This window comes from Hyperolius riggenbachi, chromosome 6 (assembly GCF_040937935.1).
Source record: "Hyperolius riggenbachi isolate aHypRig1 chromosome 6, aHypRig1.pri, whole genome shotgun sequence".
In the NCBI taxonomy this organism is placed as follows: domain Eukaryota; kingdom Metazoa; phylum Chordata; class Amphibia; order Anura; family Hyperoliidae; genus Hyperolius; species Hyperolius riggenbachi.
In genome coordinates, this window is record NC_090651.1 from 360,442,012 (window position 1) to 360,464,847 (window position 22,836).

Below are 22,836 nucleotides of genomic sequence, written 5' to 3' on the forward strand. Positions count from 1 at the left end.
ATTAGAGGTGCAAGAAGGGGATGGGGAGCAGTTTGTTAATGATTACTACTATTCAAAGCATCTATAGAAGTCATTATTACCACCACAGGACCAATACACAGCTGATACTTTGGTTGAGGAAGAGCCCCTCTGGCCCAAGGGCCCAGATGCCGTCGCTACCTATGCAACCCCTATGGCTACACCACTGCAGGTAAAGTATCATGCTCCGCTGTCACTGCTCTGCAAATCACTGCAGGAGTGGGCCCCCTTAGCCTCCGGGCCCTCCTGTGATGGCTATTGTTACACCGTTGTTCTAATTATCACCCTGTTCAGACAGCCGTTACCAAAAACCTGCGATATTTCCTGTTTCCAGGCGTGTGGAAAGCTGTCCGTGTGTCTACCTGGGCTCGTTCCTGTGTGAGCTGCAGGTTGTTTCCTGTGTGAGTCACCCTAAGCAAATCGGGGAGGTTTTATTCTCTAAATAAGCAAGCGGCGGTCTCCATTCCCATCGGCCTCCTCCCACAGCGACGCTGGCCGCAGGTTTACGACGAGTTAATGAAAACTCTTAAAATAAAATGCATCTCGGCTCCTCAATAATTCATATTTAATAACGCACGCCGTCCTCGGAGGATTCATCTCCCGCGTAACCCTTCGCTTGCCGGAACCCGCACGTCTCGATGAAACCGTAAGCCGGGCTGCGAATGGCGTACGCTCCCAGGACCGAAGGGGTTAAGAAGCGCAGCATTAAAGAGTGGCTGCCGTAGCCGAGTCGGCTGCAGCGGAGGCTTCCCGAGATGGTTGGAAATCTTAAATCGCGGTCGTTAATTTTATGGCCTCCTGGGAGTGTGCAGGATGGCGATGGAACAAGGCGCAGAGCGCGGATTGATTGTCTCTACGATGCTAACTGTGTCGCCTCTAGACGCCTCTCCGCTGTCACTCTTTATAACGTATATTACGGTCCCCAAGCGTGGCACAGAATTGGGGCACTTGCTCTGTGGAGCAGGCTCCCCTGGATTCGCCATGGCAACACGGCTCAGGTTAAAGACTTTCATGCATTTCATTTTCGACAGCTGAGAAGCAGCCGAGGAAGAAGAGATGTACCCCCCCCAACCTGTGACAAGGACGATCATCCCAAAACATGTTGTCTTAATCTTTCGCTAGGGGCGTTGCTAGCCCCAATGATCAGTGGTACGTGCCCCGGATCTATTCTGTGGTGACCCTGATGTTCCCCAGGCAGAGAAGATGCACCACAACACCCAGCATGGCACAACAGCACCCAGCATGCCCCACAGAGGCACCACAGCACCTAGCATGGCATTACAGCACCCAGTGTGCCCCTTAGAGGCACCATAGCACCCAGCATGGCACCACAGCACACAGCAATGGGGAGTAAGCTGGGTGTTATCGTGTCTCTCTATGTGGGCATATTGGGTGCTGTAATGCTATTCTATGTGCTGTGATACCTGTATGGAGGCATGCAGGGAGTTGTGGTTCTTCTATGGGGGCATGCTGGGAGTTGTTGTGCCTCAATGGGAGGCCCATGGGAGCCTCGGACCCCTCCCATCCAATAGAAGGTCAGGGAATGCTATGGGGAGACTGCCAGCAAGCCAGCCTGCCCAGCAGCAGGCATGGGCTGAAATTCGGCTTCGGGTGATCCGGATAGTTACTATCCGGATTTCACCCAGCAATGCTGTGCGGGGTGGTCGAGCTTACCTGTCTGACGTCTTCTTTGCTCGTCCCTCGGCGCCTCCCACGATGCGTTCCAATCCGCCGTCACGTGATAACAAACACTTCCTCCTTCCTGGTTGAAGGAGGAAGTGTTTGTAGTCACGTGACGCCGAGTGGAACGCATCGTGGGAGGCGCCGAGGGATGATCGAAGAAGACATCAGATAGGTAAGCTTGACCACCCCTCCGCCCACCCCGCACAGCATTACTGGGTGAAATCCGGATAGTAACTATCCGGATCACCCGAAGCCGAATTTAAGCCCATGCCTGCCCAGCAGAAAGCCAGACCAGCCAGCACACAAGCCAAGTAACTCTGCCTAGTTATGTTTAAGTGACCCTGTCTATTTATGTGATGTGCTGCATTTTTTTTTTTTTTTTTAATTAATGGTGAGGGGGCTTCATTCAACATTTTGCTGGGCAGGCCTACTTATACCGCTGTTAAAGAGGAACTCCAGTGAAAATAATATAATAAAAAAGTGCTTCATTTTTACTATAATAATGTATAAATGATTTAGTCAGTGTTTGCCCATTGTAAAATCTTTCCTCTCCCTGATTTACATTCTGACATTTATTACATTGTGACATTTTTACTGCTGGCAGGTGATGTAGCTGCTGCTTGCTGTTTTGGCAGCTGGAGACAGCTGAAAACAGCTATTTCCCACAATGCAACGAGGTTCACAAACAGTAAACTGCCAGGGCTATGGTCCTCAGAGTTTCTTATGGGAGGAGTTTCACCACAATATCAGTCATACAGCGCCCCCTGAGGATCCGTTCGTAAAAAGGAATAGATTTCTCATGTGAAAGGGGGTATCAGCTACTGATTTGGATGAAGTTCAATTCTTAGTCACGGTTTCTCTTTAAAGGGGTTCTGTTGTATGTTTAAAAAAGCTAAAATTACCGTCCTCATCCGATGCTCCATTTCCCACTGCTGGTAACCTGCTAATTATTCATCTAACTAGACGAATAGAACTGCGGCTGCACGCTCGCTCCCGCGCGTCATCGGAAGCTTACTGCGCAGGCGCAGTACAAGATAATTTCATATTGTGCCTGCGCCGTAAGCTCCTGATGACTCGCTACCGCGGGTGCTCGCTCCTGCGCGCAGCCACAGTTCTATTCGTCTAGTTAGATGAATAATTAGCAGGTCACCGGCGGCGGGGAACGGTACATTGGAGGAGGAGGACGGCGCGGGACATTACAGCTGCAGGGGGCCGATAGAAGCCCGATGTAAGTGTCAGTTTTAGCGCAGACCTGTCACGCCGGTCGGCGTGATGACGTCATGCGTCATTAACCAGGAAGTGTGTTGGCGGGTGTTGCCGGTAACGGCGGGCCGACGGAGGCACAAGGAGAGGAGCCAGGAGGACGCTGGGGGACCTCGCCGCCTACGGTAAGCTGGAAGAAGCCCCAGGTAAGTGTAATCTTTTATTTCAGGCACTGCTCAGGGGTCCATTTAAAGGACAGGTCCAAGGAAAACTGTAATGAGAGGGATATGGAGGCTGCCACATTTATCTCCTTTCAAACAATACCAGTTGCCTTGCTGTCCTGCTGATCCTCTACCTCTAATACTTTTAGCCTCCCCCAAGCTCTGGAAGGGCCGCATGTACTGGCTGCGAGGCACTTGGGGCACCTGTATCTTGCTGGCCTATACTGGGGAACCAGCTATGCCAGGCTACCTATACTGGAGCATTAGAGAAAAGATAACTGGGTCTCCACCTGGATTTTTTGGTAAAGGCCGTGAGGCTGAAACGTTGTGTTTCTGTGCTATGATGTGAATAAAACACAAGCTATTTGCACAAAATCCAGGTGGAGACCCAGTTATCTTTTCTCTAATGTGACAGTTGCTGACACCACGTTGGATCCTGGTGTATACTGGTGGACTCCCTGGTGATAAACGCTGTGGTTTAAGCTGGAGGTCTGCTGCTGCTGTTACCTATACTGGGGCACCACCTATAGCTGGCTACTTATACTGGGGGCACCTATACCTGGCTAGGGCAGGTGGACTAGCTGAGACAGAAGGGGACAACAGGTAACCGAGGCAGACAAAAGAGGCACAGGGAATAAAGAGATGAGATGGGAACATGAGGTCACACAGAAGGACAAAAAAGGCACAAACTGAGGTGAGACAGAGGTGGACAAAAGAGGCACAGGAAGAAAAGAGGAGCAAATAAAGGATAAGAACGGTCCTACAAGTCCCTATCTCATTTGTTTACTGGGGACTACCTGTATTTTGCTAGTATTTGGCTCCACCTACAACATGCCATGGCCACGTCCACTTTTTGCCGCATTACGCTGTGCATGCCGCTTTCTTCAGTGTCAGAGCCATGCACATTTTTCACCGCAGTGCACGTTGCACACGAACATGGGGGTGGCTGGTGGGCGGGCACAGCAACCAGTGGGTGGGCCCAGACCTGATGATGTGTGAGGGGCCCCAAAATTTCAGATGGCGGCCCTGGCAGCAGATCAGGTGTTTCTGACATTATCAGAGCCGGGACAAGGTCCTCCAGCACTCAAGGCTGAGACACCAAAGTGCGCCCCTCCATCCCTCCCACCCCAGCCGTCACACACTGATTGCTATTAGACTAAGAGGTGGCCCATGGCCCCCCCTCCCCCCAAAACACCTTAATCTCTTGTTATCTGGCTTGCAGTCACTGCCATGTATCCCCTTTTCTTACAGTGGGTTGCAAAAGTATTCGGCCCCCTTGAAGTTTTCCACATTTTGTCATATTACTGCCACAAACATGAATCAATTTTATTGGAATTCCACATGAAAGACCAATACAAAGTGGTGTACACGTGAGAAGTGGAACGAAAATCATACATGATTCCAAACATTTTTTACAAATAAATAACTGCAAAGTGGTGTGTGCATAATTATTCGGCCCCCTTTGATCTGAGTGCAGTCAGTTGCCTATAGACATTGCCTGATGAGTGCTAATGACTAAATAGAGTGCACCTGTGTGTAATCTAATGTCAGTACAAATATAGCTGCTCTGTGACGGCTTCAGAGGTTGTCTAAGAGAATATTGGGAGCAACAACACCGTGAAGTCCAAAGAACACACAAGACAGGTCAGGGATCAAGTTTTTGAGAAATTTAAAGCAGACTTAGGCTACAAAAAGATTTCCAAAGCCTTGAACATCCCACGGAGCACTGTTCAAGCGATCATTCAGAAATGGAAGGAGTATGGCACAACTGTAAACCTACCAAGCCAAGGCCGTCCACCTAAACTCACAGGCCGAACAAGGAGATCAGAAATGCAGTCAAGAGGCCCATGGTGACTCTGGACGAGCTGCAGAGATCTACAGCTCAGGTGGGAGACTCTGTCCATAGGACAACTATTAGTCATGCACTCACTGTACAAAGTTGGCCTTTATGGAAGAGTGACAAGAAGAACGGCATTGTCAACAGAAAGCATAAGAAGTCCCGTTTGCAGTTTGCCACAAGCCATGTGGGGGACACAGCAACCATGTGGAAGAAGGTGCTCTGGTTAGATGAGACCAAAACTTTTTGGCCAAAATGCAAAACGCTATGTGTGGCGGAAAACTAACACTGCACATCACTCTGAACACACCATCCCCACTGTCAAATATGGTGGTGGCAGCATCATGCTCGGGGGGTGCATCTCTTCAGCAGGGACAGGGAAACTGGTCAGAGTTGATGGGAAGATGGATGGAGCCAAATACAGGGCAAACTTGGAAGAAAACCTCTTGGAGACTGCAAAAGACTTGAGACTGGGGAGGCGGTTCACCTTCCAGCAGGACAATGACCCTAAACAAAAAAGCCAGGGCAACAATGGAATGGTTTAAAACAAAACATACCTATGTGTTAGAATGGCCCAGTCAAAGTCCAGATCTAAATCCAATTGAGAATCTGTGGCAAGATCTGAAAACTGCTGTTCACAAATGCTGTCCATCTAATCTGACTGAGCTGGAGCTGTTTTGCAAAGAAGAATGGGCAAGGATTTCAGTCTCTAGATGTGCAAAGCTGTTAGAGACATACCTTAAAAGACTGGCAGCTGTAATTGCAGCAAAAGGTGGTTCTACAAAGTATTGACTCAGGGGGCCGAATAATTACGGACACCCCACTTTGCAGTTATTGATTTGTAAAAAATGTTTGGAATCATGTATGAGTTTTGTTCCACTTCTCATGTGTACACCACTTTGTATTGGTCTTTCACGTGGAATTCCAATAAAATTGATGCATGTTTGTGGCAGTAATGTGACAAAATATGGAAAACTTCAAGGGGGCCGAATACTTTTGCAACCCACTGTATTTCTGTCTGCTTCAAACACAATAGGGAATGATAGCTGATTGAGTTGTGCGCCCCCTCCTACACTGTGCCCTGAGGCTGGGGCCTCTCTCGCCTCTGTTTCGGCCCGCCCCTTGTTGTGCGCCCCCTCCTACACTGCGCCCTGAGGCTGGTGCCTCTCTTGTCTCTGCCTCGCCCTCTGCCCTGGGTGAGATCTCCCTGCAGTAGTTTGTGTCTCCTCCCCTCCCACAATGATGAGATCTCCCTGCAGTTGTTTGTGTCTCCTCCCCTCCCACAATGGTGAGATCTCCCTGCAGTAGTCTGTGTCTCCTCCCCTCCCACAATGGTGAGATCTCCCTGCAGTAGTTAGTGTCTCCTCCCCTCCCACAATGGTGAGATCTCCCTGCAGTAGTTTGTGTCTCCTCCCCTCCCACAATGGTGAGATTTCCCTGCAGTAGTTTGTGTCTCCTCCCCTCCCACAATGGTGAGATCTCCCTGCAGTAGTGTCTCCTCTCCTCCCACAATGGTGAGATTTCCCTGCAGTAGTTAGTGTCTCCTCCCCTCCCACAATGGTGAGATCTCCCTGCAGTAGTTAGTGTCTCCTCCCCTCCCACAATGGTGAGATCTCCCTGCAGTAGTTAGTGTCTCCTCCCCTCCCACAATGGTGAGATCTCCCTGCAGTTGTTAGTGTCTCCTCCCCTCCCACAATGATGAGATCTATCTGCAGTAGTTAGTGTCTCCTCTCCTCCCACAATGGTGAGATCTCCCTGCAGTAGTCTGTGTCTCCTCCCCTCCCACAATGGTGAGATCTCCCTGCAGTTGTTAGTGTCTCTCCTCCTCCCACAATGGTAAGATCTCCCTGCAGTAGTGTCTCCTCCCCTCCCACAATGGTGAGATCTCCCTGCAGTAGTTTGTTTCTCCTCCCCTCCCACAATGGTGAGATCTCCCTGCAGTAGTGTCTCCTCTCCTCCCACAATGGTGAGATCTCCCTGCAGTTGTTTGTGTCTCCTCCCCTCCCACAATGGTGAGATCTCCCTGCAGTAGTTAGTGTCTCTCCTCCTCACACAATGGTGAGATCTCCCTGTCGTAGTTAGTGTCTCCTCCCCTCCCACAATGGTGAGATCTCCCTGCAGTAGTGTCTCCTCTTCTCCCACAATGGTGAGATCTCCCTGCAGTAGTGTCTCCTCTCCTTCCACAATAGTGAGATCTCCCTGCAGTAGTGTCTCCTCTCCTCCCACAATGGTGAGATCTCCCTGCAGTAGTGTCTCCTCTCCTTCCACAATAGTGAGATCTCCCTGCAGTAGTGTCTTCTCTCCTCCCACAATAATGAGATCTCCCTGCAGTTGTGTGTGTCTCCTCCCCTCCCACAATGGTGAGATCTCCCTGCAGTAGTTTGTGTCTCCTCCCCTCCCACAATGGTGAGATCTCCCTGCAGTAGTTTGTGTCTCCTCCCACAATGGTGAGATCTCCCTGCAGTAGTTTGTGTCTCCTCCCCTCCCACAATGGTGAGATCTCCCTGCAGTAGTTAGTGTCTCCTCCCCTCCCACAATGGTGAGATTTCCCTGCAGTAGTTAGTGTCTCTCCTCCTCCCACAATGATGAGATGTCTCTGCAGCAGTTAGTGTCTCCTCCCGTCCCACAATGGTGAGATCTCCCTGCAGTAGTTTGTGTCTCCTCTCCTCCCACAATGGAGAGATTTCCCTGCAGTAGTTTGTGTCTCTGCCCCTCCCACAATGGTGAGATTTCCCTGCAGTAGTTTGTGTCTCCTCCCACAATGATGAGATCTCCCTGCAGTAGTTTGTGTCTCCTCTCCTCCCACAATGGTGAGATTTCCCTGCAGTAGTTAGTGTCTCTCCTCCTCCCACAATGATGAGATGTCTCTGCAGCAGTTAGTGTCTCCTCCCCTCCCACAATGGTGAGATCTCCCTGCAGTAGTTAGTGTCTCCTCCCGTCCCACAATGATGAGATCTCCCTGCAGTAGTTAGTGTCTCTTTTCCTGCCACAATCATGAGATGTCTCTGCAGCAGTTTGTGTCTCCACTTTTTCACAGCACACGGCTTGTTATTTGAGAAGGTTTGTATGAAGCACTCTGTTGCTCACGGTACGGCGTTGTCACTAGTTCCTCATGCGTTGAAGGGCTAAATATAGACTCAAAATATGACTACCTGTTGAAGTCATCTTTTCAGAAGGTTTACTGTAGCATGGAACCATATTTTATTTATAGTAAATGACTGAAAGCAATTATTCCATCAGCTTCTCCCTTCTTCAGCGGAATGCCGCCTTCTGATGATTCTAAATAACTCGAAAGCTACTGGTTATACATCTGGGTGGTTCTTCAGGAAGTAAAAATACCCAAACTCCAAAAACTAACTCTAAACAAAGCACAAGATCAGTGAATGCTAATGTTATTTCTGGATCCACACTTGGTAGAAAACATTCTGGACTAACTCAGGGCTTTAAAGCGGATCCGAGATGAAAAACTAACTATAACAAATAACTTGTCTATATTTGTTATCTAAAGTTTAGATCTAGCTGCAAACAGCTTTAATAGAAAATGATTATTTCTTCCTGTGATACAGTGACAGCAGCCATGTTGTCTGTAAACATTACACAGAGGCAGGCTTATCTGTATCTTGAGCACTCAGCCTGTGAAAAAAACCTAATCCCCCTCCTCCTTTCTCCTCCCCTCTGCCTCTGAAATCAATGGCTAGTAACACCTCCTCCTGCCCAGACTGAGCTCCCGTGAGCCCTTGCTACTGCCAAGGCTCTCTGAAAACCTGTGGGCGTGGCTTGTTTAGTTTATAGGGAATTAGAGTATTAAAACAAAAACAAAAAAGTATTTGGCTTGAGGAATGCCCTATAAACAATAAGAAAGGAACACAATTATGCAATGAGTAAAAGTTCACCTCAGATCCACTTTAATTTTGAACTTGACAACTTGTCAGCCTTCAAGGCCTTATGGTTTGTCCTTCAAGTGGTCTTGTGTCCTACTGTTCATGAAGTGAGCCTTAGGCCTGAATCATGCATAGTGATCACCCCTTCCTCCTTCACTAACTCGCTCCCACTGGTTAACTTTCACCATCTCTAGTCATGTGATATCGGTGGCTTTATACGTTGGCACTGGTCTAATGACAGTTGGCCAATGAGAACAGCTTCATGAAAGAGGATGGAAAGGGCACATTTTACAACCAAAGTTGGATGCAGATTGGACAAAGACACACTTTAAAACCCCCTATACCGTACAATTTTTTGTGCGATTCGATCGGATCGAGTTCGATTATCGATTAAATCTGAAAGGTCCGATCGGGATTCGATTTGATGCCATAGTGTGGTTGAATGTAATTGCAAAACAATGGCAAATCAATCACACTACCAATCGAATCCCGATCGGACATGTCAGATTTAATCGGTAATCGAATTCGAGCCGATCGAATCACACAAAAAATTGTATGGTGTTGATGGGGCTTAAGGTCTTCAAGCTAGTGTTCAAGATCTTTTGGACAGTTTTAAAGGACTTCAGAGGTCATTTGATGTTCATGATCATCTGGTTGGTCTCCTTTTGCTTAGCTCTGATAGAGAAACAATTGGGTCCTAAAAACAACAACAAAAAACATGTTCTGGACATTTTCCTATTCGATTTTATTAAAACGGTAAAGAAATGATGCTTACAGATAACTTAAAGATGAACTCCAGTGAACATTTTACTGTTGGCAGGTGATGTAGCTGCTGCATGGTTTTTGGCAGTTGTAAACAGTTGTAAACAGCTATTTTCCACAATGCAACAAGGTTCACAGACAGGAAACTGCCAAAAGTTCGAACTTTTCTTGTTTCCTGTGGGAGGGGTTTCACCACAATATCAGTCATACAGCGCCCCCTGATGGTCTGGGTTTCACCACAATATCAGTCATACAGTGCCCCCTGATGGCTTGTTTGTGAAAAGGAATAGATTTCTCATGTAAAAGGGGGTATCAGCTACTGATTGGGATGAAGTTACATTTTTGGTCGGAGTTTCTCTTTAAAGTGTAAGGAACAGTTTGCAAACAAAAGACAAAACTAAAAAAAAATCTTCCTGTAGTTTTCATGAGTGTACAGTTGATGCTGTTTTTAACATATTCTGGGCTTGATTTACTAAGACAAATAGCATGCCTTATCAAAGTTAACACGCCTTATCAGAGTAGCATAGCGAGCGCTATGAACCCGCAGGGGCTCAGGACAGGACGAGTGGAGCTCTCGTCATTCCCAATTAGCAGGCATAAGTTTGCTATGCTACTCTGATAAGGCGGGTTAACTTTGATAAGGCGTGTTATCTCTGATAAGACATGCTATTTAGTGAATCAAACCCTGTGTGCTTATACAGTGAGGCTTTCTGTGCAGAGCTGTGAGAGTTGATAGTTCTGACTCCTTGTCTGACTGTGATTTGCCCCCCTCCAGGTAGCCCAGGTGGTTGATATCACTTTGTAGTCTTGCTGGCCATCCTAGGAAAGTGTGGGTGGCATACACGGTTAGTTTTTTTCGCTCGATTCTCCACTTGATCGATTTTGCCGCTTGATTCTCTTATCTTCTGCTTGTTTTTCTTATCTTTTTCCATTCACTTCTATCAGGAATCAAGCGGCAAAATGATCGAACGGTAGATCGGACGTGTCGGAAATGATCTATCTAACCGGTGCTAGTAAAAAAGGGCGCACAGGGATAGTGGACAAAAAGGGCGCCGCCATAGACTGCAATGCAAAATATCGGCTATTCGGCGCCCGACAGGAAAAAAGGGCGCCCGAGAAATAGCGGTTACAGGGATCGTGTTAACAAAAGTTTTCTTTTACAGAATAAGGTTTATAACAAATATCGTTTACAAGTTCGTTTTGAGTTTGTGTTATACTTATTTTTTTGTTTTTAAATTTCGTTTATATCAGTTGTTACTTTTTATTTAGTTTAAAAATTTCGCTTACAAAAGTATAACAACTTAATTTTCGTTTACAGTTCTCTGATCATTGAAAAATTTGTTTTCATATGTATAATGCGTAAATACCGTTTTCAACCTTATTTTATTACAAATACATCGCTTTTGGTATTACCTTTGTTTTTACACTTATAATGCGTTGATTATAGTTACTAAAATATCGCTTTTAATGTTACTGTTATTTTAAGATTTCTAATGCTTGTAAGGCTATCTATTGTATTGTATATATTTATATATACTTTTCTCTATTTATAATATTAATGTATACGTGATTTTAAGGCTATTTTAAGGCTATTTATTCTATTACAAATATATAAATTATTTTATTCATGTTATTTGTAGAGAAGTATTTTAACTACTTTCGGACCGAGCGAGTGCGAATCTACGTCGGGCAGGGGGCGCTGCGGTCCTGACAGGACGTAAACTCTACGTCCCATTGACCGCGCGCCCCCGCCCGTCTCCGCCGCTCGGTCCGCTCTGCCCCCGCCGCTCGTTGCTGCCCTGCTGCCTCTATGACGGCAGAGCACTGTGAACCAGGCAGGAGCCGTTTTCATTGGCTCCTGGCCCTGTCATTCATGTAAGCCGCTCTCATTGGCTTACATGGAGTGACAGGGTCAGGAGCCAATGAAAGCGGCTCCTGACCGGCGCACAGCGCTCTGCCGTCATAGCGACGGCAGAGAGAGCAGCCTGCGGCGGGGAAAGAGCGGCGTGTTCGTCGGGAGCGGCGGATCATTGCGGCGATTCGTCGGGAAGCGGCGATTTACGGGACCAGCACCCTCTGGTCCTTAACACTCCTGGTGGTATGAAAAATTCTGCCAGGAGGCAGCGCGGCAGTTTTTTTTTTTTTTTTTTTTTTAAATCATGTAGCGAGCCCAGGGCTACATGATAGCCGCTGCTCAGCGGCATCCCCCCGCCCGCTTCGATCGCCTTCGGCGATATCCGATCAGGAAATCCCGTTCAAAGAACGGGATTTCCTGGAGGGCTTCCCCCGTCGCCATGGCGACGGGGCGGGATGACGTCAGCGACGTCGTGACGTCATTGGGAGTCCCGATCCACCCCTCGGCACTGCCTGGCACTGATTGGCCAGGCAGCGTACGGGGTCTGGGGGGGGGGGCGCGCCGCAACGTATAGCGGCGATCGGGCGCAGGGCGGCGGCGATCAGTGTGCTGGCGCAGCTAGCAAAGTGCTAGCTGCGTCCAGCAAAAAAAAATTAAGAAAATCGGCCCAGAAGGGCCGGAGAAAACCTCCTGCGCGGCTTACCCCTGGGGTTACCACCAGGAAGGTTAAGGGGGCAGAGGGTGCTGGTCCAGAAAGGGTTAAGGATTAAATATATTATTGTTTATATGTGTTTAGGGTGTTTGTGCGGTGGGGATTGTTAGGTTTAGGCATTACCAGGGGGGTCTAGGGGTTAGGGATAGGTACAGGGAGGGTTAGGTATAGTTACAGTATAATATACGCAATCAGGGGGTGGTTAGGGTTAGGCACCACCAGGGGGGTGGTTAGGGTTAGGCACCACCAGGGGGGTCTTAAGGTTAGCTTAGGCACCACCAGGGGGGTCTTAGAGTTAGGCACCACCAGGGGGGTCTTAGGGTTAGGCACCACCAGGGGGGTCTTAGGGTTAGGCACCACCAGGGGGGTCTTAGGGTTAGGCACCACCAAGGGGGGTCTAGGGGTTAGGGATAGGTACAGGGAGGGCTCTGTGTGAGAGTAAGGTTAGGTATACTTACAGCACAATATATGTAATATATACAATTTATTAAATTATTTATATTTAAACAAAGAGGGGTCTAGGGGTTAGGGATAGGGAGAGATCTGTGTGAGCCTACAGTTTGGTATAATTACAGTAAAATATCTGTAAAACCTACCATTGCATTGCTATGCTTATTACAAGTGTAAATATCGTTTTTGTTATAGACGATATTTGACGTTTCTTTTCAGAATTCGTTTGTTGTTATAGACGGTATTTTGCCATTTCATTTCCGTTTATTTAACCTATTTAGCACTAAATTTTCGCTTACAACCCCTTAAAAGAAAAATATGGTTTTGCATTAAAACTTAAAATTTCAACTATACCCCGCGCCCTTTTTTCCAGGCGCCCTTTTTTGATACACGCCTATCTAACCATCTAATCACCTCAAAAACGAACCGTGTATTCTCAGCATTAGGACTTAATCCAAAGTAACTTTGTCATGTCACAACAGGAAGCACTCCACGCCCCTCTACATCCTTCCGGATACTTCCTCCTTCACACCTTCAGGAGGAAGTATCAGAAGAAGAAAGAGGAAGTATCAGGAGAATAGAGAGGGGAGTGGAGTGCTGCGGCCAGAGATAGTGACCAAGGTGAGATAACTCCCACCAGGGGCGTAGCAATAGGGGGTGCAGAGGTTGCGACCACATCGGGGCCCTTGGGCCAGAGGGGCCCCAAAGGGCCCTCCCTCAACTACAGTATTAGCTCTCTATTGGTCCTGTGCTCATAATAATCACTTCTATAGATACTTTGATTAGTGGTAATTATTAACAAACTGTTTCCTATCCCCTTCTTGCACCTCTGACACTGTAGTTGCCATTGGCAGGTTTTGGCGTGCCAAATGAATTGTTATGTATAGAGTGCTTTGGGGGCCCCATTGTAAAACTTGCATCGGGGCCCACAGCTCCTTAGCTACGCCACTGACTCCCACTGCTGCAGCCCAAGTACACTAATGCTCTTACTGGTGCTCACAAGGCTTCATTGCACAAAGCGGTTTATTCAGGAGTATTAACGCTGGACTTGTGACTGGCAGAAGATTACCCTCTCTGATGAGTCACAATTTCAGGTCAGTTCTCCAGCCTCCAAATTCCCAAAACTAATGGAGCATGTTTGGAACCACGTTGATTGACATCCTGGATCCACCACCGCGCTTCCAGTCCTTAGCAACCGTCAGATGAACTTCTGTCTCCATGGCTACAGATACCTCTCGTAACCATCCAGCATCTTACTGAGTCTATCCCACCGGCGTCAGGCTGCCCTCTGAACCGCAGGAGGTGCTTAGTCCGGATATCAGCTGTTGGTCATAATATTATGACTCCACTTTGTCTAATCCATACTGTTCCTTGATCACCACAACATTGTTCTCGAATAATCTTTTTGCGCTTACCAATCAGGAGAAAAATTCCCTCCACCCCGTCCAATAAAGAATTCAGAAACATCTATTTTTGTAAACGGAACAAAAAAAACTAGCTGGAAAACTCCCATGTAAAATGAACGTTTTCAACTAGCATATTTCAGAAGAAAGTTTCGCCTTCTCTCCTCCGTGGCAGATGACATGTGGGTGGGTTCATCTGCTCAACATGGCCCTGTTTGATGTAGATCTTCACAAATGTTCCAGTACAACATAATTCTGTTTTTATTTTGTCTGCAGCTCCTAAAAATATCAAAAACAGAAAAAACGGTTGATTGAAATTCCGTATCTGTGATTTCTCTTGTGCCTTAATAATTCGATTGGCTAAACAGCATACCTATAAAAATGGTGCACAAAAAAATACCGCTGGAGACTGCCGATAGTACAATATCGTTAAAGTTATCGATATTCTTTTACTTGATTCCTATAGTAAAATATTGGTAATCGTTGCCGACATTTCACTATGACCTAACCTAATGCTGCTCTCACACAGGACCCTCCCTCTACCTATGCCTAGCCCCTGAAGACGAGGCAGGTTGTTTTGGAGCACGGCACTACGGCACTCGGCGCCAAGCGACAAAACTAGGCGCCCCATAGCAGCAATGCTATGATGCGCTGGGCACGTAAGGGTAACTTGGGGCTCTGGCGGTTGCTGGACCCCAAATGACATCTCCCTCCGAATTGCAACAACTCGGAGGCGGAATAGTATTTAACACCGTTGGGGAGTTTTGCGGCAGCAGGCAGAGCCGTCATTCGGCTCGCCTTGCGCCCAACTCATTGGTGACGCGTACGCCATGAAGATCCTCCCCCAGATGCGGCATAACCTAATACAAAAATTACATTTTATATTCAATAGTGGTTTTTTTTACATTGTTCGGAAAATCAGTCCTAATTGCATTGTATACTGGTTCGATTGTTCAATTATTTCATTAAACAGGAAAATCGATTGGATTTCTCTGATCAAAAAAAAAACAAATAAAATTGCGTATGGCTACCTTAATGAAAGTAGTAATAGTTACAGCCTGTTGTGTGTTGTTTTATATTTTCAGTACTATATTGTGTTACGTTTTACATTTTTATACAGCACAAGCTTTCTGGCCTCACACAGCGCAGTTGTGTCCCCCCGAAATATGCTAAATCCTCTTTTCATTCCGTGTTTGCTAAAGCACTCGTTTCTGCTTGCATTTTACTTTTCTGCATATTTACAAAGCTTTTCTGTTATCTCACCTTATTTATTAACTCACAATTTATCTCTTCTTAAATGACATAACTCATGGTTTAGCTCTCCTTATTTGACATAACTCGTGGTTTAGCTCTCCTTATCTACTTATCTCATGAATTATCTCTCTTTATTTGTTTATCTGCATTAGCACGCCTTAAGTCTCGTACACACGTCTGATGAAAGGCAATGACGGGTCCGTCGTCACCTCCCGCTGGGCGGGTTTTCAGCAGACAGTAGAGTGTGTGTACAGTCTGTTGGTAGACTGATAAGGCTGGTTCTGAGCAATCCGCCGGGCGGATCGCTCAGCCTTATCAGTACACTGACAGACTGTACACGCGCTGTACTGTCTGCTGAAAACCCGCCCAGCGGGAGGTGATGACGGACCCGTCATTGCCTTTCATCAGACGTGTGTACGAGACTTTACTGTTACGGTGAAAAATAAGTAACCTTTGGGAATCAACCCCATTGTCTGAAGCTGTTAGTGTTGGCACTTGAAAAGAAGAATGCATGAGACAGGGGGGTAACAATGGACCCTGCAAGGGATGCAGCCGCAGGGGGGCCCAGAAGCCACAGGGGGGCCCGTCCTGAGAGACAGACAACTAAGGGCACAGAGAAAAAACGTTTTGCTCTCTGCACAATTGATGTAATGACTGCATCTACTCTGATAAGGAATCATACAAAGTTTTGCAGGCAAAAATTTGTAGACAGTCCCTATTCAGTGTGCAGCAGGCTTTTCTGTACAGCGCCCAGCACCTAACCGCTCTACCCCTCCCCAAGTGCTCTGTACTGTAGTGATGCTGGAGGAGTCTGCAGAGCCAGTTCTGGTCCATCAGAGATGAACAGAGTGAGTGTAATAAGCTGAGGCTGGGAGCACACTCGTCTGTCAGGTTTCTGTAGGCGCTTTCTGCACACCATGTGTGTCTGTATGTGTGAAAACATGCACGTTTTATCACAGAAGCAAAAGTAATTCATTAAGAAAATGTATGCAGCGTTTCACTGCTGTCTGTTTTTATCTGCATGGGGAAAACACATTCAAGTGTGCACTATCCAGTAGAATAACATGGTGTAATAGATAGCGGAGATGCCGCCGCAGCGGTGAGCGGCATGGCGGCTGTCTCCGTGTCTCAGCCGGCGGCCTTCGCCACGCAGTTACATGGTGGAGTTTTGCTTAGTCCGTCAGTTGCACATAGACTGAGGGCTACGCGCGCGCGCCAGGCGACAGGACCTTTATGCGAATAGAAGGGGAGTCAGCTGATCGGCCGGTCAGCTGACTCCTGCAGTGCTCCTGATTGGTTGAGTGACTGGGGCGGCGCTGTGGGGCGCTCTCAGTATATATAGGACCAGCCTGTCAGTAGCTCCTCGTCTGCTGTTGCAAATGCTACGTGTTAGCACTCAGACCCTAGTCAGATCCCAAAGTGTGCTAGAACCAGCAGGAGCTGGGAATCCACAGTCAGATTCTGTTGATAGCTAAAGTACTAATTGAATTGTATTATTTGTTATGACCTTCTACTAGCCTTGACTACTCTTCTGCTTACTGATTCTGTGCTTCTGCCTATCTGATCCTGTTGCCGACCTCAGCCTGAACACTACTCTGATTTAAGCCTTCTGTCTTTGTACCGTATCTGTCCGTTTGTTGCCAAATCTGCTTGTCTGACTCTCCTGCCCTCACCAGTGAGCCTAGTCCCTGGTGAGGGATTCCCTGTACAGCTTAATCACCTGCTCCTCAGGTAACCAGTAGCTGCAGTACAGTCTTAATCACCTGCTCCTCAGGTGACCAGTAGCTGCAGTACAGTCTTAATCACCTGCTCCTCAGGTGACCAGTAGCCGCAGTACAGTCTTAATCACCTGCTCCTCAGGTGACCAGTAGCTGCAGTACAGTCTTAATCACTTGCTTCTCAGGTGACTAGTAACTACGGTACTGTCCTCATCACCTGCTCCTCAGGTGATTAGGAGTTGCAGTACAGTCTTGATCTCCTGCCCCTCAGGTGATCACCTGCTGCAGTACAGTCTGAATCACCCGCTCCACGGGTGAACTGATTACTAGTTCATCTGCATCTCCAGCTTGCTGGAGTGCTGATCCATGTGTTCTAGGGAGATACCCCCCTCTACCAGCTTCTCTGGGGGAGTTGGTATCTCTATCTGTATTACTGTTGCACCAAACACCTATCTTTACATCTGGTTGTCCTGTGTCTCGCTATACTAGCATTATTGGTGATTCTGCAGATCACCACATAATCAGGTATAGTATCTGTATTATTGGTGATACTGCAGATCACCAATAATCAGAAAATCTGTTCTTGCTGACACCAATCGTTACACATGGATAGGGAGAGGGCCCTATCCAAAGTTTCGCAGAGGGCCAAAGTAATTTCAAGTTACGACCCTGGCATGAGATGCAAACAGCTTTTTGGTTAACAAAGCACAACAAGTGAATCACCCACAATTGTTTACATTTTGTTAAAAGCACAGTAAAGTGAAAATAGGAGGTGGCTTACCTCTCCAATAACACTAACGAGGATTGGCAGCAAAAAAAGACTATTATTTGCACAGGTAATGCGTTTCTCAGGTACTTGCCCTCTTCCTCAGGCCAGTAACAGTGCCACTTTAAATGCACTGAGCAGCCATTAAAATGGGCAAATTAACGTACCTGGGGGTTCTCCAGCCCCTCGTAGTTGATGAAGTCCCTCGGCATCCTCTGGGCTCCCTCCGTTCTGCCCCCAGCGGCTCCGTTAAAGCGGCAACTTCGGCCAAAGTTGTGTGCCAGTGCGCATGCTTCGGCATAAGCATTCTGCGCACGCGCAGTTCATTATTTCAAGTACTGTGTGTGCCCAGAACGCTTACGCCGACAGGCGCGCTATAACTGCAATATATCAGACATGTCTCCACACAGCTGTGGTCTTTCTGTACTTTCAAAATGTATAGTTTTTATATATATATATATATATATATATATAATATAGGGCGGAGTCGGAGGTGCATAGTGACGTCACCCGGAAGTAGGGAGATACAGTGGGAGCGAGCGGCTCTGTTTGTCCACGGTGGAGCCGTAACCTACAAACTGTAAGCCTACGAGATGTCTTTTATTTATTAAACGGATTTACGCTTGACAACTGTCTACTTCCCCTTGGCTGGCAAAGGAGTGTGGATCATATGTGTGATATGCAATAGAGCAAGACGCTCTTTTGGTGAGTGCAAGCACGGAGGGGGGGACCCGCTGAGTTTCCCCTATAAGGTGGTGGCACTACCCCCAGGTGTGCAACATGGGGTGTTAACCATAGCTTGATTTTAGCAGTACTGGGCACTATGGCCTCAATTCACTAAGCTTAACTCCTGTCTTTAATAACTTTTCAGAGCTGTTTTACAGTTATCACAATTATGTCACCATGGTGATAACTGTAAAACAGCTCAGAAGATTTATTAAAGACAGGAGTTAAGCTTAGTGAATTGAGGCCTAAGTGCTTTTTATGATTTTACAGGGTAAAGAAGTATGCGCAGTGATTGATCCAAGTATATATATATATATATATATATATATATATATATATATTTTTTTTTTTTTTTTAAATGGGAGCTTTAACAGTTATAAGCAAGGTTGGATATCCGTTTGCATTAGGTAACCATTAAAGGGGCACTACAGCGAAAAACTGGAACATTTAAAATATGTGCAAACATATACAAATAAGAAGTACATTTTTTCCAGAGTAAATTGAGCCATAAATTACTTTTCTCCTATGTTGCTGTCACATACAGTAGGTAGTAGAAATCTGACAGAACCAACAGGTTTTGGACTAGTCCATCTCTCCATACGGGATTCTCAGCAAGGCCTTTATTCTTTATAAAGATATTCCTGAAAAAGGATTTAAACAATGATGCTGGCCAGCCTCCCTGCTCGCTACACAGTTTTTTGGTGGTTGGACAGAGAAACTGCCATTCACTAAGTGCTTTTGAAAATAAATATATCCCTGAGAATCCCCTATAAAGAGTTGGACTAGTCCAATACCTGTCACTCCTGTCAGATTTCTACTACTTACTGTAAGTGACAGCAACATAGGAGAAAAGTAATTTATGACTCATTTTACTCTGGAAAATGTACTTCTTATTTGTATATGTTTGCACATATTTTACATTTTACAGTTTTTCGCTGTAGTGCCCCTTTAACTGTGCAATGTTTAGAGAACAATTGTATTTTCGATCAGGATATTCATATCGTATTGCATGAAAACATAGAAGCTGATGTGTCCAATCAAACCTATCACATTATCGATTCTTTTCTTTATTGTTCCTCTTGATGGATTCTTGTAGGATTCTTTAATGGTGTGGATAGATCTTTTCTTTCAGTTTGAATGATCTTATTATCAAAAATATAATCATTCTCTAAAAACTGTACCATTTATGGGCCACTTTAAAGCTTCATTTCACCTTTCCATTTTTTTTGTAAATTAACATAAATTTGCAATGTATCTTTTTTGTACTTTTGCTGTTTGCAATGAAAAATGTATTTAAAATGTCTGTCTGGCTGTGTCCTACTACAGCTACTTTTCTTTTTGAGATGACAGTTCAAGCTAACTGGACAGAACACTGTCTGGGCCCCTCCGCATCCCATCAGCATGTAACCACAGATCAACTGATCCCACCCACCGCCTCTTTCTGCTAAGAGATTAGCTCTTTGTGACCAGTAGTTTTCCATAATAAGACTTTGCAAGAGCTGCAGTGCTGGCAACAAAGAGTATCTCTTCAGCTCCATTCCCTCTAGAGGGATCTGTGGAACAACTGCCTCACTTATGGGAGTCTTGCACATGATCTTCTGTTTATATTTACTAACAATAAAAATTTTGGTAGGGGGAACCGCTGGTAAGTATGAATTTTAGCGATTTACGATGACTGCAATGAAGATTGTATATATAAACAAGTAAGGAAAATGTCCTCTCTGGAACTCTGTGCTGGTCTGTTTTTGGTAAGTCTTCAGGCAAATAAACTCATTCTTGATTAATTAGCAGAATAATGGATACATAGGTGCCCATTGAGGATTTTTTGTGTTATATTAACACCCTTTAAAAGGGGTTACTGTAGCTGTAAAGAAAAAAAATCCAAAACTCTGTGCTATCCATTATTTTATAATTACTGGTGCATGGCTGTGCAGGGGACATGGGCAACTGACCAAAAACTCTCGGCTTATAGAAGCAACCATTGGGCCAGTTACGTTTTAGGACTACATTTAATTCTTTTCACTTTCCACTGTTACTAAGGGGCAATTTTGAAACCAACACATTGCTTCCAAATAGACGATTAATCTTGCTAGTGCTTGTGGGGAAAAAACAAAAAGTTACGCTAGCCTTATTTGAAGCGTTATTTCAGAGCAATTGTAGGCATGTGCAGAGCGATTTTCTAAACATGCCTAGCGGTGTTTGGAGCGTTTTAGTGTAGTGTTTATATTTTGTTACAGTGGAGCTGTAACTGAACAGCTTCTGTAACAAAAACGCTTGGAAAATCGCTCTGATCTAACGCTTTTCAGAGCAGTTTTTCACTTCCCTGCAGTAAAAAAATCTAAATCTGTCTCTTACTATTTTTTTGATGTATAAGTGCTCTAGAAAACAGCGACCCAAATTAAGTCAGAGAACTCAGAGAAGCTCTTTTGCATACATAACTGAAGTTTCTTAACACTTCCTGTACTGGAAACAATATGAGACTCATATTGTTACTAATGCTCTATCTCTTAGCTGTACAACACATACAATGCATATCATAAGTTTATTTTCACTTCAGATGTCGTTTAAAGGGCTGCTAATGAGTCATCCTGTATATCAGCAAATATTCAGCTTTCCCATTGACTTTTGGAGAAACCCCTCTTTGGCAACATTTCAGGGACGCAGCACACTCATAAGAAGGACATAGACCAGTGTAGAAGTTATAAAACATTGACGCTTTTAATGAAATATATGTTTTATCACTCCAGACAAAATATTCCCATTAACAAAACTGATTTACCATTTAAAGCAAACCTGAAGGAAAAAAAACCCTTCTGATATAATGAATGGTATGTGTAGTACGGATAATGAATAGAACATTAGTAGCACAGAAAAGTCACATTTTTATTTTCAGTTATATAGCTTTTTTTTTTAATTACATTGCATCATACTGTCACAGTTGCAGTGTAGAAACCACACTCTGTCTTTTAAGCTATAAAACAAAGCAGAGATAATGACCCTGTCTCTCACTGTTTCTTGGCTGTTTAAGTGCTTCAGAAAACAGGACTGTATTCAACCCAGTGGGTGGAATAGCTCAGAGAAGCTCTTTTGCATAGATAACAGCTGACGGTTTTTGTTTTTTTTAACCTTTCCTGTCCTGGGAAACAATATTTCCTCTAGTAAGGGTAGCCTGATGACCCCCCCCCCCCCCCCTCTCCAGTATAGGTAGCCAGGTGACCCCTCCTCCCTTTCCCTCTAGTATAGGTAGCCAGAGGACCCCTCCCACTCCAGTATAGGTAGCCAGATGACTCCCTTAATCCCACCCTTTCCCACTCTCCTCCCCCCCCCCCTTTCTTCAGTATAGGTAGCCAGCTCGCCTCCACACCGCAGCATCCTCAGTGTCACTCACTTCTCGGCTCATCTCCAGTGCAGAAACTTAGTCTTCCCCTTCGTCTCTAATGCTGCCCAAGTCAGTAGTCGTCCACCACAACAACAACATGCACGGAGAGCAAGGTGGCTGCTGCACAGGCAGCTGGCAGCAGAGTACTGCAGTCAGGTAGTCGCCTGATCTCGCTACATTTCAGGCAGCATTTGCAAGCTTGCAAATACTGCACCAGTTTAGCCTGCTGCTTTGGTGCCCCTGCTCCTGTGGTACCCTAGGCCATGGCCTAGCTGGCCTTGGCCTGAATCCGGCCCTGGGTTTGTTTGAAGAGAAAAAAAAAATCACTTTCCATTACTGTGCTTGGACTGAGTTCCTTTCCTAGCTTTCTATAGAACAGTCTCCGCCCATTTGTTGATTTGTCACACAGTGGAAATCTGCTGACAGATGTAACTTCTCAACAATAAGTCGTTTTTTAACAACATTGGATTTGGAAAAGGTTTGGCCTTAGGTGGTAAACATTCACGTAAAAACATGCTGAATTTGGACTGTTCCTTTAAAGAGGAACTCCATTGAAAATAAGGTAATAAAAAGTGCTTCATTTTTACAATAATGTATAAATTATTTAGTCAGTGTTTGCCCATTGTAAAATCTTTTAAATCCCTGATTTACATTCTGACATTTATCGCATGGTGACATTTTTACTGCTGGCAGGTGATGTAGCTGCTGCTTGCTTTTTGGCAGTTGGAAACAGCTGGAAACAGCTATTTCCCACAATGCAACAAGGTTCACAGACAGGAAACTGCCAGGAGTACCACGGTCCTCAGAGTTTCTTGTGGGTGGGGTTTCACCACAATATCAGTCATACAGCGCCCCCTGATGGCTCGTTTGTGAAAAGGAATAGATTTCTTATGTAAAAGATGTAAAAGGGGGAATCAGCTACTGATTGGGATGAAGTTTAATTCTTGGTCAGCGCGATAACAGTATGT

The 22,836-nt window shown here is 45.7% G+C and overlaps 1 protein-coding gene across 6 annotated transcripts in view; it reads left to right on the forward strand.

Moving 5' to 3' along the window:
* VWA5B1 (von Willebrand factor A domain containing 5B1) overlaps window positions 1-22,836 on the forward strand; it is a 363,216-nt gene that overhangs the window by 302,030 nt on the left and 38,350 nt on the right. The gene's annotated exons all lie outside the window — the stretch shown is intronic.